We start from the raw sequence: 13,495 nt of genomic DNA on the forward strand, positions 1-13,495 counted from the left end.
GGAGGTTACAGAGATTGTGAAGGGGGGCGAGGGCCATTCATGGATTTGAACAGGAGGATGAGAATTGTAGGGACTGGAGGAGGTTACAACGATAGGGAGGGGCGAGGGCCATGGAGAGATTTGAACAGGAGGATGAGAATTGTAGGGCTGAAGGAGGTTACAGAGATAGGGAGGAGCGAGGGGCCATGGAGGGATTTGAACAGGAGGATGAGAATTGTAGGGCTGGAGGAGGTTACAGAGATAGGGAGGGGGCGAGGGGCCATGGAGGGATTTGAACACGAGGATGAGAATTGTAGGGCTGGAGGAGGTTACAGAGATAGGGAGGGGGGCGAAGGCCATAGAGGGATTTGAACAGGAGGATGAGGATTGTAGGGGCTGGAGGAGGTTACAGAGATAGGGAGGGATTTGCACAGGAGGGTGAGAATTGTAGGGCTGGAGGAGGTTACAGAGATAGGGAGGGGGGCGAGGGGCCATGGAGGGATTTGAACAGGAGGATGAGAATTCTTGGGCTGGAAGAGGTTGCAGAGATAGGGAGGGGGGCGAGGGTCATGGAGGGATTTGAACAAGAGGATGAGAATTGTAGGGCTGGAGGAGGTTGCAGAGATAGGGAGGGGTCGAGGGGCCATGGAGGGATTTGAACACGAGGATGAGAATTGTAGGGCTGGAGCAGGTTACACAGATAGGGAGGGGGGCGAAGGCCATAGAGGGATTTGAACAGGAGGATTAGGATTGTAGGGGCTGGAGGAGGTTACAGAGATAGGGAGGGATTTGAACAGGAGGGTGAGAATTGTAGGGCTGGAGGAGGTTACAGAGATAGGGAGGGGGGGCGAGGGGCCATGGAGGGATTTGAACAGGAGGATGAGAATTGTTGTGCTGGAGGAGGTTGCAGAGATAGGGAGGGGGGCGAGGGTCATGGAGGGATTTGAACAGGAGGATGAGAATTGTAGGGCTGGAGGAGGTTACAGCGATAGGGAGGGGCGAGGGCCATGGAGAGATTTGAACAGGAGGATGAGAATTGTAGGGCTGGAGGAGGTTACAGAGATAGGGAGGGGGCGAGGGGCCATGGAGGGATTTGAACAGGAGGATGAGAATTGTAGGGTGGAGGAGGTTGCAGAGATAGGGAGGGGGCGAGGGCCATGGAGGGATTTGAACAGGAGGATGAGAATTGTAGGGGCTGGAGGAGGTTACACAGATAGGGAGGGGGCGAGGGCCATGGAGGGATTTGAACAGGAGGATGAGAATTGTTGGGGCTGGAGGAGGTTACAGAGATAGGGAGGGGGCGAGGGCCATGGAGGGATTTGAACAGGGGGATGAGAATTGTAGGGGCTGGAGGAGGTTACAGAGATAGGGAGGGGGCAAGGGCCATGGAGGGATTTGAACAGGAGGATGAGAATTGTAGGGGCTGGAGGAGGTTACAGAGATAGGGAGGGGGCGAGGGCCATGGAGGGATTTGAACAGGGGGATGAGAATTGTAGGGGCTGGAGGAGGTTACAGAGATAGGGAGGGGGCAAGGGCCATGGAGGGATTTGAACAGGAGGATGAGAATTGTAGGGCTGGAGGAGGTTACAGAGATAGGGAGGGGGGCGAGGGGCCATGGAGGGATTTGAACAGGAGGATGAGAATTGTAGGGGCTGGAGGAGGTTACAGAGATTGGGAGGTGGCGAGGGCCATGGAGGGATTTGAACAGGAGGATGAGAATTGTAGAGCTGGAGGAGGTTACAGAGATAGGGAGGGGGCGAGGGCCATGGAGTGATTTGAACAGGAGGATGAGAATTGTAGAGCTGGAGGAGGTTACAGAGATGGGGAGGGGGCGAGGGCCATGGAGGGATTTGAACAGGAGGATCAGAATTGCAGAGCTGGAGGAGGTTACAGAGATAGGGAGGGGGCGAGGGCCATGGAGTGATTTGAACAGGAGGATGAGAATTGTAGGCGCTGGAGGAGGTTACAGTGATAGGGAGGTGGCGAGGGCCATGGAGGGATTTGAACAGGAGGATGAGAATTGTGGGGGCTGGAGGAAGTTACAGCGATAGGGAGGGGGCGAGGGCCATGGAGGGATTTGAACAGGAGGATGAGAATTGTAGAGCTGGAGGAGGTTACAGAGATAGGGAGGGGGCGAGGGCCATGGAGCGATTTGAACAGGAGGATGAGAATTGTAGAGCTGGAGGAGGTTACAGAGATAGGGAGGGGGCGAGGGCCATGGAGGGATTTGAACAGGAGGATGAGAATTGTAGGGCTCGTGGAGATTACAGGGATAGGGAGGGGGCAAGGGCCATGGAGGGATTTGAACAGCAGGATGAGAATTGTAGGGCTGGAGGAGGTTACAGAGATTGTGAGGGGTCGAGGGCCATGGAGGGATTTGAACAGGAGGATGAGAATTGTTGGGCTGGACGGGGTTACAGAGATAGGGACGGGGGGAGGGCCATGGAGGGATTTGAACAGGAGGATGAGAATTGTAGGGCTGGGGGAGGTTACAGAGATAGGGAGGGGGGGCGAGGGCCATTCATGGATTTGAACAGGAGGATGAGAATTGTAGGGTCTGGAGGAGGTTACAGCGATAGGGAGGGGCGAGGGCCATGGAGAGATTTGAACAGGAGGATGAGAATTGCAGGGGCTGGAGGAGGTTACAGAGATAGGGAGGGGGCGAGGGCCATGGAGGGATTTGAACAGGAGGATGAGAATTGTAGGGGCTGGAGGAGGTTACAGAGATAGGGAGGGGGCGAGGGCCATGGAGGGATTTGAACAGGGGGATGAGAATTGTAGGGGCTGGAGGAGGTTACAGAGATAGGGAGGGGGCGAGGGCCATGGAGGGATTTGAACAGGAGGATGAGAATTGTAGGGGCTGGAGGAGGTTACAGAGACAGGGAGGGGGGCGAGGGGCCATGGAGGGATTTGAACAGGAGGATGAGAATTGTAGGGGCTGGAGGAGGTTACAGAGATAGGGAGTGGGTGAGGGGCCATGGAGGGATTTGAATAGGAGGATGAGAATTGTAGGGGCTGGAGGAGATTACAGAGATAGGGAGGTGGCAAGGGCCATGGAGGGATTTGAACAGGAGAATGAGAATTGTAGAGCTGGAGGAGGTTACAGAGATAGGGAGGGGGCGAGGGCCATGGAGTGATTTGAACAGGAGGATGAGAATTGTAGAGCTGGAGGAGGTTACAGAGATAGGGAGGGGGCGAGGGCCATGGAGGGATTTGAACAGGAGGATCAGAATTGTAGAGCTGGAGGAGGTTACAGAGATAGGGAGGGGGCGAGGGCCATGGAGTGATTTGAACAGGAGGATGAGAATTGTAGGGGCTGGAGGAGGTTACAGTGATAGGGAGGTGGCGAGGGCCATGGAGGGATTTGAACAGGAGGATGAGAATTGTGGGGGCTGGAGGAAGTTACAGCGATAGGGAGGGGGCGAGGGCCATGGAGGGATTTGAACAGGAGGATGAGAATTGTAGAGCTGGAGGAAGTTACAGAGATAGGGAGGGGGCGAGGGCCATGGAGGGATTTGAACAGGAGGATGAGTATTGTAGGGCTGGAGGAGGTTACAGAGATAGGGAGGGGGTGAGGGCCATGGAGGGATTTGAACAGGAGGATGAGAATTGTAGGGCTGGAGGAGGTTACAGAGATAGGGAGGGGGCGAGGGGCCATGGAGGGATTTGAACAGGAGGATGAGAATTGTAGGGTGGAGGAGGTTACAGAGATAGGGAGGGGGCGAGGGCCATGGAGGGATTTGAACAGGAGGATGAGAATTGTAGGGGCTGGAGGAGGTTACAGAGATAGGGAGGGGGCGAGGGCCATGGAGGGATTTGAACAGGAGGATGAGAATTGTAGGGGCTGGAGGAGGTTACAGAGATAGGGAGGGGGCGAGGGCCATGGAGGGATTTGAACAGGGGGATGAGAATTGTAGGGGCTGGAGGAGGTTACAGAGATAGGGGGGGGTCAAGGGCCATGGAGGGATTTGAACAGGAGGATGAGAATTGTAGGGGCTGGAGGAGGTTACAGAGATAGGGAGGGGGGCGAGGGGCCATGGAGGGATTTGAACAGGAGGATGAGAATTGTAGGGGCTGGAGGAGGTTACAGAGATAGGGAGGTGGCGAGGGCCATGGAGGGATTTGAACAGGAGGATGAGAATTGTAGAGCTGGAGGAGGTTACAGAGATAGGGAGGGGGCGAGGGCCATGGAGTGATTTGAACAGGAGGATGAGAATTGTAGAGCTGGAGGAGGTTACAGAGATGGGGAGGGGGCGAGGGCCATGGAGGGATTTGAACAGGAGGATCAGAATTGCAGAGCTGGAGGAGGTTACAGAGATAGGGAGGGGGCGAGGGCCATGGAGTGATTTGAACAGGAGGATGAGAATTGTAGGCGCTGGAGGAGGTTACAGTGATAGGGAGGTGGCGAGGGCCATGGAGGGATTTGAACAGGAGGATGAGAATTGTGGGGGCTGGAGGAAGTTACAGCGATAGGGAGGGGGCGAGGGCCATGGAGGGATTTGAACAGGAGGATGAGAATTGTAGAGCTGGAGGAGGTTACAGAGATAGGGAGGGGGCGAGGGCCATGGAGGGATTTGAACAGGGGGATGAGAATTGTATGGGCTGGAGGAGGTTACAGTGATAGGGAGGGGCGAGGGACATGGAGGGATTTGAACAGGAGGATGAGAATTGTAGGGCTCGTGGAGATTACAGGGATAGGGAGGGGGCAAGGGCCATGGAGGGATTTGAACAGCAGGATGAGAATTGTAGGGCTGGAGGAGGTTACAGAGATTGTGAGGGGTCGAGGGCCATGGAGGGATTTGAACAGGAGGATGAGAATTGTTGGGCTGGACGGGGTTACAGAGATAGGGACGGGGGGAGGGCCATGGAGGGATTTGAACAGGAGGATGAGAATTGTAGGGCTGGAGGAGGTTACAGAGATAGGGAGGGGGGGCGAGGGCCATTCATAGATTTGAACAGGAGGATGAGAATTGTAGGGTCTGGAGGAGGTTACAGCGATAGGGAGGGGCGAGGGCCATGGAGAGATTTGAACAGGAGGATGAGAATTGTAGGGGCTGGAGGAGGTTACAGAGATAGGGAGGGGGCGAGGGCCATGGAGGGATTTGAACAGGAGGATGAGAATTGTAGGGGCTGGAGGAGGTTACAGAGATAGGGAGGGGGCGAGGGGCCATGGAGGGATTTGAACAGGGGGATGAGAATTGTAGGGGCTGGAGGAGGTTACAGAGATAGGGAGTGGGTGAGGGGCCATGGAGGGATTTGAATAGGAGGATGAGAATTGTAGGGGCTGGAGGAGATTACAGAGATAGGGAGGTGGCAAGGGCCATGGAGGGATTTGAACAGGAGAATGAGAATTGTAGAGCTGGAGGAGGTTACAGAGATAGGGAGGGGGCGAGGGCCATGGAGTGATTTGAACAGGAGGATGAGAATTGTAGAGCTGGAGGAGGTTACAGAGATAGGGAGGGGGCGAGGGCCATGGAGGGATTTGAACAGGAGGATCAGAATTGTAGAGCTGGAGGAGGTTACAGAGATAGGGAGGGGGCGAGGGCCATGGAGTGATTTGAACAGGAGGATGAGAATTGTAGGGGCTGGAGGAGGTTACAGAGATAGGGAGGGGGCGAGGGCCATGGAGGGATTTGAACAGGAGGATGAGAATTGTGGGGGCTGGAGGAAGTTACAGCGATAGGGAGGGGGCGAGGGCCATGGAGGGATTTGAACAGGAGGATGAGAATTGTAGAGCTGGAGGAAGTTACAGAGATAGGGAGGGGGCGAGGGCCATGGAGGGATTTGAACAGGAGGATGAGAATTGTAGGGCTGGAGGAGGTTACAGAGATAGGGAGGGGGTGAGGGCCATGGTGGGATTTGAACAGGAGGATGAGAATTGTAGGGCTGGAGGAGGTTACAGAGATAGGGAGTGGGCGAGGGGCCCTGGAGGGATTTGAGCAGGACGATGAGAATTGTAGGGCTGGAGGAGGTTACAGAGATAGGGAGGAGCGAGGGGCCATGGAGGGATTTGAACAGGAGGATGAGAATTGTAGGGCTGGAGGAGGTTACAGAGATAGGGAGGGGGCAAGGGGCCATGGAGGGATTTGAACACGAGGATGAGAATTGTAGGGCTGGAGGAGGTTACAGAGATAGGGAGGGGGGCGAAGGCCATAAAGGGATTTGAACAGGAGGATGAGGATTGTAGGGGCTGGAGGAGGTTACAGAGATAGGGAGGGATTTGAACAGGAGGATGAGAATTGTAGGGCTGGAGGAGGTTACAGAGATAGGGAGGGGGGGGCGAGGGGTCATGGAGGGATTTGAACAGGAGGATGAGAATTGTTGGGCTGGAGGAGGTTGCAGAGATAGGGAGGGGGGCGAGGCTCATTGAGAGATTTGAACAGGAGGATGAGAATTGTAGGGCTGGAGGAGGTTACAGAGATAGGGAGGGGGCGAGGGGCCATGGAGGGATTTGAACAGGAGGATGAGAATTGTAGGGTGGAGGAGGTTACAGAGATAGGGAGGGGGCGAGGGCCATGGAGGGATTTGAACAGGAGGATGAGAATTGTGGGGCTGGAGGAAGTTACAGAGATAGGGAGGGGGGCGAGGGGCCATGGAGGGATTTGAACAGGAGGATGAGAATTGTAGGGGTTGGAGGCGGTTACAGAGATAGGGAGCGGGCGAGCACAGGGGGTGATGGGTGAACGGGACACGGTTCGAGTTAGGACACGGGGCAGCGGGAGGTGAAGTTGACCGTGTCTGGATGATGTTAGTCCAGCCCGGAGAGTGTCGGGAACAGAAGCACGAATGAGGCTTTTCAACGCCCGATTTAAAAAGGGCAGGGGGCGGCGATGATTGTAACCCAGCCCGATCCCTGGATCTTCCACCAGCCCCCCTCCCCGCCTCTCCCCCCGAGATGGTGATTTCAAATCCTACCCCGGCAAGTGTGTAAATCGAATCCCAATGGATCTGACACTGAGATAAGGCAACCCTGGAATGGTTGCCTGATTGTCCTTGGGATTGTGACCCATGTCGTTCAGGGAAAGGAAACTGCTGCCCTGAGCTGTTGCCGTTCTACAAACCAGCAACCCCCCTGCCCCGCCTCGGTTTTTGCCTCAGTACCCTGGTGGAGAGTCGCGGGGTGGGGTAATGGTTTGAGGAAGAGCGGGTACAGTAGCTAAGGGACCATTGACCCCTATCCCTACCCACTGCGCGTGCGGAGGTCAGGCCGGGAACACGATTGGCCGGCGGCGCGATGCCCTTCTCAGTCAAATAGCCCACGGGCGAGGGCGTGGAGGATGGTCCGTGGATGAGAGTGTCCGAGTCAGGGGATGGCTGGCACTCCGCTGCCATCTACTGACGAGTGCAGGAATTGCAGGATGCTCAACATCTCGACTCCAAGGCTGGTGCTCAGTGGGGTATAGAGTCATAACGACACAGAAGGAGGCCATTCAGCCCCTCGAGCCTGTTACACAGGAACAGGAGGAGGCCCATTCAGCCCCTCGAGCCTGTTACACAGGAACAGGAGGAGGCCCATTCAGTCCCCTCGAGCCTGTTACACAGAAACAGGAGGAGGCCCATTCAGCCCCCTCGAGCCTGTTACACAGGAACAGGAGGAGGCCAATTCAGCCCCCTCGAGCCTGTTGCGCAGGAACAGAAGGAGGCCCATTCAGCCCCTCGAGCCTGTTACACAGAACAGGAGGAGGCCCATTCAGCCCCCTCGAGCCTGTTACACAGAAACAGGAGGAGGCCCATTCAGCCCCCTCGAGCCTGTTACACAGGAACAGGAGGAGGCCCATTCAGCCCCTCGAGCCTGTTACACAGGAACAGCAGGAGGCCCATTCAGCCCCTCGAGCCTGTTACACAGGAACAGGAGGAGGCCCATTCAGCCCCTCGAGCCTGTTACACAGGAACAGGAGGAGGCCCATTCAGCCCCTCGAGCCTGTTACACAGGAACAGGAGGAGGCCCATTCAGTCCCCTCGAGCCTGTTACACAGGAGAACAGGAGGAGGCCCATTCAGCCCCTCGAGCCTGTTACACAGAAACAGGAGGAGGCCCATTCAGCCCCCTCGAGCCTGTTGCACAGGAACAGGAGGAGGCCATTCAGCCCCTCGAGCCTGTTACACAGGAACAGGAGGAGGCCCATTCAGCCCCTCGAGCCTGTTCCACAGGAACAGGAGGAGGCCCATTCAGCCCCTCGAGCCTGTTACACAGAAACAGGAGGAGGCCCATTCAGCCCCCTCAAGCCTGTTACACAGAAACAGGAGGAGGCCAATTCAGCCCCCTCGAGCCTGTTGCGCAGGAACAGAAGGAGGCCCATTCAGCCCCCTCGAGCCTGTTACACAGAAACAGGAGGAGGCCCATTCAGCCCCTCGAGCCTGTTACACAGAAACAGGAGGAGGCCCATTCAGCCCCCTCGAGCCTGTTGCACAGGAACAGGAGGAGGCTATTCAGCCCCTCGAGCCTGTTACACAGGAACAGGAGGAGGCCCATTCAGCCCCCTCGAGCCTGTTGCACAGGAACAGGAGGAGGCCATTCAGCCCCTCGAGCCTGTTACACAGGAACAGGAGGAGGCCCATTCAGCCCCCTCGAGCCTGTTGCACAGGAAGAGGAGGAGGCCCATTCAGCCCCTCGCGCCTGTTACATAGGAACAGGAGGAGGCCCATTCAGCCCCCTCGAGCCTGTTACACAGGAACAGGAGGAGGCCCATTCAGTCCCTCGAGCCTGTTACACAGGAACAGGAGGAGGCCCATTCAGCCCCTCGAGCCTGTTACACAGGAACAGGAGGAGGCCCATTCAGCCCCTCGAGCCTGTTACACAGAAACAGGAGGAGGCGCATTCAGCCCCCTCGAGCCTGTTGCACAGGAACAGGAGGAGGCCATTCAGCCCCTCGAGCCTGTTACACAGGAACAGGAGGAGGCCCATTCAGCCCCTCGAGCCTGTTACACAGGAACAGGAGGAGGCCCATTCAGCCCCCTCGAGCCTGTTCCACAGGGACAGGAGGACGCCCATTCTGCCCCTCGAGCCTGTTACACAGAAACAGGAGGAGGCCCATTCAGCCCCCTCGAGCCTGTTGCACAGGAACAGGAGGAGGCCATTCAGCCCCTTGAGCCTGTTACACAGGAACAGGAGGAGGCCCATTCAGCCCCCTCGAGCCTGTTACACAGGAACAGGAGGAGGCCCATTCAGCCCCTCGAGCCTGTTACACAGGAACAGGAGGAGGCCCATTCAGCCCCCCTTGAGCCTGTTACACAGGAACAGGAGGAGGCCCATTCAGCCCCCCTCGAGCCTGTTACACAGGAACAGGAGGAGGCCCATTCAGCCCCCCTTGAGCCTGTTACACAGGAACAGGAGGAGGCCCATTCAGCCCCCTCGAGCCTGTTACACAGGAACAGGAGGAGGCCCACTCAGCCCCTCGACCCTCGTTCTAGACTGCCCAGCCAGGGGGAACCATCCTCTCTGCATCAAGCCCTGTAAGAATTTTGTTTGTTTCATTGAGATCACCTCTCATTCTTCCATGTCTCTGAGCTTCGCTCATTTTTGGGTCTTTTGAATGATTACAGAAAGTTGCTCTCAAACTTGGCTACGTTGTTACATCCACTGAATGAACTGTTGAGAAAACAGGTCCCTTGGAAGTAGTCAGAAGTATGCGACACAGCATTCAAAGAGTGTAAAAGCCAGTTAGTAGAGAGTACCATGTTAGTTCACCATGATGTATCTAAGGAGATCAAGCTAGCGTGTGACGCCTCTCCGTATGGAGCTGGGGCAGTGATCTCTCATGTACTAGATAGTGGGGAGGAGAGACCATATGCTTTGGAGATCAATGGAGAGAGTGCAGCGAAGATTCACCAGACTGATACCTGGGATGGCAGGAATGACGTATGAAGAGAGATTGGGTCGATTGGGCTTATACTCGCTGGAGTTTAGAAGAATGAGAGGGGATCTCATTGAAACTTATAAAATTCTAACAGGACTAGACAGACTAGATGCAGGAAGGATGTTCCCGATGGCCGGGGAGTCCAGAGCCAGGGGTCACAGTCTAAGGATAAGGAGTAAGCCATTTAGGACAGAGATGAGGAGGAATTTCTTCACCCAGAGTGGTGAACCTGTGGAATTCTCTATCACAGAAGGCAGTTGAGGCCAATTCATTAAATATATTCAAGAAGGAGTTAGATATATTTCTTAAAGCTAAATGGATCAAGGGATATGGGGAGAAAGCAGGGACAGGGCACTGAATTTGGATGATCAGCCATGATCTCATTAAATGGCAGAGCAGGCTCGAGGGGCCGACTCCTGCACCTATCTCCTATGTTCACCTGTTGGACAAGGGCAAAAGCTGAGGCTTCCCCCAGCACTGCAGCTGGGGTCCCCTTACCTGCCCGCGTTGCAGTCACACCCTCCTGCCCCTGATCACTAACCAGACCTGTACCACTACCTAACCTAAGGGGTGTCACTGCCTCCTGGATCAAAGTGTCCAGGTAACTCTCCCCATCCCTGATGCCCCGCAATGTCTGCACCTCAGACTCCAGCTCAAAAACTCTGAGCTGAGGTTCTTCAAGATGCAAGCACTTACTGCAATCGTGGTTGTCCGGGATCGCAATGCTCCCCGCAAACTCCCACATGCTGCAGTTGCTTAACACCGCCTGCACTGCCATCCCTATATGACTCTTCTATTTAATTAAATTTGCAATTAGGTAACTTAGTTTACAGTGTCGTTTCTTGACTTCTTACTTGATCTAGATTAAGTTATGGGTACTGAAATTAAATATCTACCTTAACACTAAGCACTACCAGTAGTGTTGGCAAAAAGCAGCAAATCCTTCTCCAAATTCCCAAATAAAACACTCCCGTTTAAGTGCACTCCATTTTAATCCTACTCTGATGGCCTCTGTATATCGCTGCCTCCGCAAGATCCTGCAAATCCATTGGCAGGATAGGCGCACCAACGTCAGTGTTCTTGCTCAGGCCAACAACCCCAGCTCTGACCAGGCTTGATCAGCTCCGATGGACGAGTCACATTGTCCGCATGCCCGATACGAGAATCCCAAAACATGCACTCTACTCGGAGCTCCGGCACGACAAGAGCCCCCAGGTCGGCAGAGGAAACACTTCAAGGACACCCTCAAAGCCTCCTTGAAAAAGTGCAACATCCCCACCAACACCTGGGAATCCCCGGCCCAAGACCAGAGAACAAAGTGGAGAAGCATCCGGGAAGGCGGCGAACACCTCGAGTCTCTTCGCCGGGAGCAAGCGGAAGACAAGCACCCCACCCGCCCGCCCCTTCAACCACCGTCTGCCCCGCCTGTGACAGAGACTGTAGGTCCTGCATTGGACTCATCAGTCACCTGAGAACTCATTTTTAATGTGGAAGCAAGTCATCGTCGGTTCCGAGGGACTGCCTAAGATATCCTTCCTGAGGTTCGTACCTTCTCGGACCCATTGTTCTTGGGTCCAAAGTGGACGACTACTTTCCCCACCTTGAAGATCGGCCTGCCAGAGTTTGGCCGGCTCTTTGGCAATTCTTTGCACTACGGTGACAAGTGGAGCGGCAGGAAGAGGAGGCGGCCATTCAGCCCCGCGAGCCTGTGATGCCGAAACACTGGCCAGAACAGTGGAGTTCACTTATGGACACACGAGGGACCCCCTGGTCCATTCAGCCCGTCCCGCACAAGCAGTTTGATTGGCAGCACGAAAGGTTGCAGCACGGGAGCAGGCCATTCGGCCCAACTGGTCCGTGCCGGTGTTTCTGCTCCACCCGAGCCTCCTCCCACCCCTCTTCATCTCACCCCGTCACCATATCCTTCTATTCCTTTCTCCCTCGTGTGTTTATCCAGCTTCCCCTTAAATGCATCTCTGCTATTCACCTCAACCACTCCCTGCGGTAGCGAGTTCCACATTCTCACCACTCAGTGGGTAAAGGGGTTTCTCCTGAATTCCCGATTGGATTTATTAGCGACTAACTTATATTGATGGCTCCTAGTTCTGGTCTCCCCCCACAAGTGGAAACATCTTCTCTACGTCTATCCTATCGAACCCTTTCATAATCTTAAAGACCTCGATCAGGTCACCCCTCAGCCTTCTCTTTTCCAGTGAAAAGAGCCCCAGCCTGTTCATCCTTTCCTGATGGTTGTAACCTCTCAGTTCTGGCATCATTCTTGTCAATCTTTTTTGCACCTTCTCCAGTGCATCTATATCCATTTTATAATATGGAGACCAGGACTGTGCACGGTGCTCCAAGTGTGGTCTAACCAAGGTATATGGAGACCAGGACTGTGCACAGTGCTCCAAGTGTGGTCTAACCAAGGTATATGGAGACCAGAACTGTGCACAGTGCCCCAAGTGTGGTCTAACCCAGGTATATGGAGACCAGGACTGTGCACAGTGCTCCAAGTGTGGTCTAACCAAGGTATATGGAGACCAGAACTGTGCACTGTGCTCCAAGTGTGGTCTAACCAAGGTATATGGAGACCAGGACTGTGCACGGTGCTCCAAGTGTGGTCTAACCAAGGTATATGGAGACCAGGACTGTGCACAGTGCTCCAAGTGTGGTCTAACCAAGGGATATGGAGACCAGAACTGTGCACTGTGCTCCAAGTGTGGTCTAACCAAGGGATATGGAGACCAGAACTGTGCACAGTGCTCCAAGTGTGGTCTAACCAAGGTATATGGAGACCAGAACTGTGCACAGTGCTCCAAGTGTGGTCTAAGGTATATGGAGACCAGAACTGTGCACAGTGCTCCAAGTGTGGTCTAACCAAGGGATATGGAGACCAGAACTGTGCACAGTGCTCCAAGTGTGGTCTAACCAAGGTATACAGAGACCAGAACTGTGCACAGTGCTCCAAGTGTGGTCTAACCAAGTTATATGGAGACCAGAACTGTGCACAGTGCTCCAAGTGTGGTCTAACCAAGGGATATGGAGACCAGAACTGTGCACAGTGCTCCAAGTGTGGTCTAACCAAGGGATATGGAGACCAGAACTGTGAATGACATCTACCCTATGGAAAAACCTTTCATAATCTTAAAGACCTCGATCAGGTCACCCCTCAGCCTTCTCCTTTCTAGAGAAAAGAGCCCCAGCCTGGTAAGTCCATCCCGCTAGTTTATAAACGCTCAGTTCTAGCAAAGAGTTGCCGTAACAACGTCGCAGAAATAGAAATTGCCACGCGACGCACGACCCCTGCCTGACGCGAGGGCGCGCTTCGCCCTGAACGCCCTCCGTGAGAGCGGGCACAACCCGCAGTGGGCGGCCGCAGCAAGCAGAATCCGCGGGATCAAGACCGAGGCACCCCCGCCATGAGCAGCCCACTTCCACGAGGAGGGAGACTGGCGAAGGGATGGGACACACGGATGACGAGAGACAAGCACACAGCGAAAACCACACCAGGCTCAAATCTGCCCCTCATATCAGATACTGTTTAATATAAACACAAAGCTTTCAGTTTCTTTTATTTACACAGTTGGGGGGGGGGGGGGGGGGAAAGAGAGGGGGAAAAGGTCCTATCCTGTTCGCCAAACAGCAGAGATGTCGCCGTGG

Source organism: Somniosus microcephalus, unplaced genomic scaffold, assembly GCF_052327205.1.
Source record: "Somniosus microcephalus isolate GS21.2 unplaced genomic scaffold, FLI_Smic_1.0 unresolved_chr9, whole genome shotgun sequence".
NCBI classification, from domain to species: Eukaryota; Metazoa; Chordata; class Chondrichthyes; order Squaliformes; family Somniosidae; genus Somniosus; species Somniosus microcephalus.